Source organism: Nematolebias whitei, chromosome 19 (genome assembly GCF_014905685.2).
Source record: "Nematolebias whitei isolate Nwh7 chromosome 19, NemWhi1, whole genome shotgun sequence".
NCBI lineage: Eukaryota > Metazoa > Chordata > Actinopteri > Cyprinodontiformes > Rivulidae > Nematolebias > Nematolebias whitei.
This window is the reverse complement of record NC_056516.1, coordinates 16465708-16471691: the sequence shown is the minus strand read 5'-3', so window position 1 is coordinate 16471691 and position 5984 is coordinate 16465708.

Genomic DNA, 5984 nt, shown 5'->3' with positions numbered 1-5984 from the left:
CGACCACGCTCTCCAATCGAGCCCACCGACGTGTTTTCAGGCAGCTGCAGTTAGCAACAACGTGTGCTGCTAGCATATAGCATGTCCAAGGGACTGAAGGCCGCAGACCTGCCTTGGAGACGAAGAACTCCCTCTGTAAGGCAGCTGACGCTATTCCTCGGTACCCCCCCCCCCCTGGAGCCAAGCCTCGCGGAAGCTTCCGGAGCGAAGCTGCCCAGGTCGGAGCAGCGTCCCGTCCCTCCGGAGGAACACAGACGGCGACCACGCTCTCCAATCGAGCCCACCGACGTGTTTTTTCAGGCAGCCGCAGCTAGCAACAACGTGCGCTGCTAGCATATAGCATGTCCAAGGGATTGAAGGCCGCAGACCTGCCTTGGAGACGAAGATCTCCCTCTGTAAAGCAGCTGACGCCAGCTCAACATGTGTGCCTCTCCCACGGTTTGCCTTGTCGGGGACTGCAGCGCGGAGGACGATGACCCAACGATCCACCTGGCTTCGTTACTCCCCTCGCTGCCGGAGAATCTGCACAAGACCTGATGAAGCCCATCGCGGACGCGCTGTTCAGAGCAGCTTCAAACCATGCTGGCGAAGTGAAACAGTCGGAGGAGGTGCCAAAAGCTGTTCGCCACCTCATCAAGCCGCGCGGCCCACCCCGTCCCCGCTGGAGGGACCGTCGCGAGCAAGTTTTCGACTTTTCCACGGCCGCGGCTCTCGCTGAGTTCCACCACCAGCCCCGCCCGTCAGAATCCAGCCCTCTTCACTCCGGCAGCCTGCAGCTCAGCGTTTCCCCAGAGTTCGCCTGCAAGACAGCGCTCTGGGCAAACAATCGCAGAGCTCATGAGAGAGAAAGCTCTCAAATGACGGTCTCCGGAGGGTGTGTGTAAAAGTGACACGAAAGTTGAAATAAATCATCATTAATGATCCAAGTGTCTGTTTTTTAGCCAGTCTGTAAGCCCGGATCAGCTCACAGCGGCCGCACACATAAGAGCGCACTCGTGGGATGAAACAGCCCCACACACGAGCCGGTGTCCTTAAATAAAGGTTTTTAACTCACCGTCGCTCTAAGACATGACGAGTCGATCACAGAACAGCCTCCACACATGAGCCGGTGTCCTTAATTAAAGGTTTTTAACTCACCGTCGCTCTAGACATGACTAGTCGATCACAGGACAGCCTCCACACATGAGCCGGCGTCCTTAATTAAAGGCTTTTAAACTCACCGTCGCTCTAGACATGATGAGTCGATCACAGAACAGCCTCCACATGAGCCGGTGTCCTTAAATAAAGGTTTTTTAAACTCACCGTCGCTCTAGACATGACGGGTCGATCACGGCACAACGGTAAGCGAAAATAACTCATTACCAACTAGAACTGCATGATCCTCACTCAAGCGGTGTCAACTCGCATTTGTGGGATGGAACAGCCTCCACATGAGCCGGTGTCCTTAAATAGGGTTTTTAATTCACCGCCGCTCTTGACATGACGAGTCGAACACTAAGATGACAGCCTCCATCCAACGGTGCTGCGTTGATGCTGGCGCACACAGCTGCCGGCGCTAACCAGCTCACATCGGTATAAATGTGGTCCGCAGGCTGATCCGGGTGGGGGTCCTTCTCTCTCAGCTTTCGGCAGCTCACCGCAGCTTAAACGTGAAGCAGCCGAAGAACCCGGTAATGAGTCCCTCCAGAGAACAACGTGTGCTCCCGCGGGGCTAAGCAGCCTTCACTCCAACAGCACGGTGTAAATGAAGTCACGCCCTCCGCCTTTCAACGTTCGCACAGCGACGTCAAACGCGCAGCTCACCGCGTCATCAGCTGTCACACGCTTCGCCTTCAGCTCAAGTCTTGCCCGGGGTCACACAGAAAACATTCCCGCGACGCATGACGGCGGTTGAGGGACGGACTGCTGACAGCCGTACAAAACATGACGCATCATTAACGCACGTTCATCCACGAACGTTACGTAGAGTGGCTAAACATGCTCGCCGTTTTTTCAGATGGATGGACAGGGTTTATGCAAATGGTACAAGTTACAGTTTGCAACCCGAACCCCTCCATTCAGAGGAGTTATATAAACGGTCCCGTCATCATCATCAGACTGATTCTCTTCCCTAAATGCAGAAATCCAAGTGTTTTCTGATAAAAGTAATCTACAGAGTTCCCCAAGGGAGAGAAAACACGAGGGTTTTACTCACGGATCGGAGGGGTGAGACCGTTCTTGGATCTGTTGTTTAACATCCAGAGAACGCATACCGATCATCCTAAAACACAGAGACGAGAGCTTTTTGTTTTACCTGGATGATCTGCTGCTCCTGTCACTTCAGACAGGAGGCGCTGATGCAGGATCAGGTGTTGACATCACACCTGTTAATCTGGGCTTCGCCATAAGTGGAAGGAAGCTCGATTTTCCCGGCCCAGACATTTGTTTTCTGGAGTGGAATTAAATTCAACCACCATGAAAACTCATTTATCACATGAGACGCCTCTAGAGGTGTTTTTGCACGTCTACATGTGGATCCAGTAAAACAAACGACGGATGATCATTGTCTTTTCCTCTGTGGAAGCAGACCTCCGACTCTGGGGAAACACCTTGTTTTTCTATCAGAGGGAGTCCCCCTCAGCAGACCCACGTCATGGGTCAGTCTTCACGGACACGTTGCTGTCAGGCTGGGGGGGGGACATACCTATCTCAAGCAGTAGGGGCGCTGTGGCCCCACTACACATCAGCCCACATCAATGTTTTGGAGTGTCGCACAGTACTGAATGTGATTCAACACCTTGCTCCTGTGCTACAGAATCAACACGTGTTGATTCACACAGACATCATGATGACTGCTGCGTACATAACCATCAGGGTGTGCGTTCAGCCAGATGTTACACATTGTGCGAAAGCTACTGAGTTGGGTTCATCAAAACCTGCTTTTATTAGAGCGGTTTACATATCCGGTGTTCTGATGTGACGTCCAAGGGCGGCCCACGTTACGTGGACCGGATCCTCCATCCGGATCTGATGTTTTCAGACGCAGCAGAAGTTGGCAAAGCAGCTGTGGACCTGTTTGCGATGCGAGAAAAACGCTCAATGTCAACTACGGTTTTCCCTGAGCCCGCGAGACGATCCATCGCTGGGGGGGGACGCATTTGCTCACAGTCGGTGGCCCAAAACGCTTTTTACGCGTTTCTTTCCCCCCACCTCCTCTGTTTTTTACGGTCCATGAACCGAGTTCAAGAGGAGGGATTGACAGCTCTCCTGGTGGCTCCCGGCGTGTGAACGCACTATGGTTCCCAGGCCTGCAACGTCTGTTGTTGGGTCGCCGTGGAACTGTCATGGAGGAAGGATGCTCTCCTTCAGGCAGGAGGAGCGACCAAGAGTTACCCAGAAATAGGTCAACACCGGTGGGTCTGACCGCTGAGCGGTTCCACTTAGAGGATGGGTCTCCCTCAGGAGATAGTGTGCACAATTCAAGATTCACGTGCTGCATCTACCACAGTTCTGTACACATCAAGGGGACGGCTTTTCAGCGCTGGTGCACAGAGAAGGTTTAGAGACCACTTCATGCCTTTTAGGCGGCGTGTTGTTTTCTACAACAGCTGATGGATAGGGAGTTGGCTTTCAGTACGCTTTTACGTACGATTGCAGCCATCTCTTCCTGCCACAAAGGGTTTGGAGACAGAACAGCTTTTATCACCCGCTGATGAAGCGGTTTCTAAAAGGTGTACAGAGATGTAGGCCTGTTTTCACGCCCACTTGTTCCACAGTGGGTTTAATGCTGGTCCTGCGAGCCCTGATCAAAGCTTCAATTGAGCCTCTGGATCAGGTTTCATTTAAATTCTTGTCTCTTTTAACAGCCCTGTTGCTGGTTTTAACACCCGCTAAGAGGGTAAGTATTTATCTGCCCTCTCTGTTGCTTCGTCATGCCTTAGAATTAGGCTGACGGGCAGCTCAGCTGATTTAAGACCAACCCAGCTTTTATGCCTAAAACATCACGAGCTCTTTTAAATCAAGAGTGATATCGTTGGAGGGGTTTTTTCCCTCCCACAGATCAGAAGGGGAAGCATCTGTTCATCTTCTCTGCCCGGTGCAGGCGTTGACGTGTTACGTAACGCGCACAGCTGCAATGCGTTCAAATTCAACAATTGTTTGTGCACTATAGAGATGCTTCTGCAGGTCGCCGTTATCCATCCAGCGCTTGTCACACTGGCTGTGTGAGGCCTTTTCTGAAGCCTTCAGAGCATCAGATTTAGGGCCTCCTGTCAACCTCTAAGCACATTCGACCAGGGGTATCGCATCTTCGACTGCTCTGCATAATGGTATGTCAATGCAGGACATTTGCACTGCGGCTGCATGGTCAACACCCTGCTCATTTATTCGCTTTTACCTACGTGATGTAACGGCTCGTTCCATGACACATTCTGTCCTTAGTGCTCTAACAGAATGAATATTATTGTTCTCATGGAACTCTGTTTAAGCTCACTTCTGTCTGCATGCATTACAGTGTGAGATGTTGTTATCAGTCACAGTCGTGTCTGTGATTTTGGTTCTATTGTCACTAATCAGTTCATGATTATTGTTAACAATCAGTTCATTTGATTATTGATCAATTCATGGACATTAATCTGTTTATACTGTTCAGCCATGAACCAGTTGGTTCATGCCCCCCTCCCCCCCTCTTTTCAACTTCCTCTTCCCGTTGAAAGTTTTTCCGGGGTATTCATGCTTGTCAGAACGCATAGTTACACAACATGCGTCTGTGCATGGCACATAATTACGCGATGCGTAGTTTATGCACACGGGGAGCTGGGTGACAAGACGTTTTTTGGGCAAGCTTCCGCTTCTTACTGTGTTCGAATGGACCCAGTGAGGCGAGGACCACATCGGCTTCGCCCTTTACCCACTAAAGCGAAGGCCTTAAAGGGCGAAGCTTATACGACATAGAACGTTGGTTACGTACTGTAACCCCAGATTCTATGAGTATAAGCGTAGCCCTTTAAGCGTCGGGCCTCACTGGCTCCTAAATGGCTGAAGAAAAAGCTATTTTGGGAGCCGATTTCCCGCTCTTAACGTAATTTATACGGACCGGGTGGGGCCCACACAGCAGGTGGGCGTGGACTAATTTTTTCAGTGCTTATGCTCTGCATAACGGGATAAACCCACTAAAGCGAAGGCCTTAAAGGGCTACGCTTATACTCATAGAATCTGGGGTTACAGTACGTAACCAACGATTTGTGTTCTCTTTATCCCTCTCTCTCTCCTCTATTCCTATCTCTTACTTTACATTTTAACTCTTCTCTCACTTTTCTGCTTTGTTATCTTCTTTTTTTTCTGTCCCCGTGTCCATTACATTTGGAACAAACCCAAAGCATATTCTAATAAAATTTTATTTATATATCAAGTGGAGCATTAACCATACCATACCATACCACTTTATTTATAAAGCACTTAAAACAGCAACAAGCCAACCAAAGTGCTGTACAGACAAAACAACAGGTAACACACCAAGCAAAATACAAAATGAAATAAATCAGAATATAGACAAAAAACGATGCAGCCATAATGCTCTGCTTGTGAAAGTAAATCTGTTGGGCATCACTTTGACTCAGACAATAATTCTAAGTGTCACAATGCCGGACAGGACAAGGGGGGAAAAAAGAAATCTGGTCACTTTATTCTGTTAGCAACATGATACTGTTAGCAGCTTGGTACTGTTAGCAGCATGGTACTGTTAGCAGCATGGTACTGTTAGCAGCTTGGTACTGTTAGCAGCGTGGTCCTGTTAGCAGCGTGGTCCTGTTAGCAGCGTGGTCCTGTTAGCAGCGTGGTACTGTTAGCAATGTGGTCCTGTTAGCAGCGTGGTACTGTTAGCAGCGTGGTCCTGTTAGCAGCATGGTACTGTTAGCAGCGTGGTCCTGTTAGCAACATGATACTTTTAGCAGCGTGGTCCTGTTAGCAGCATGGTCCTGTTAGCAGCGTGGTACTGTTAGTAGCAT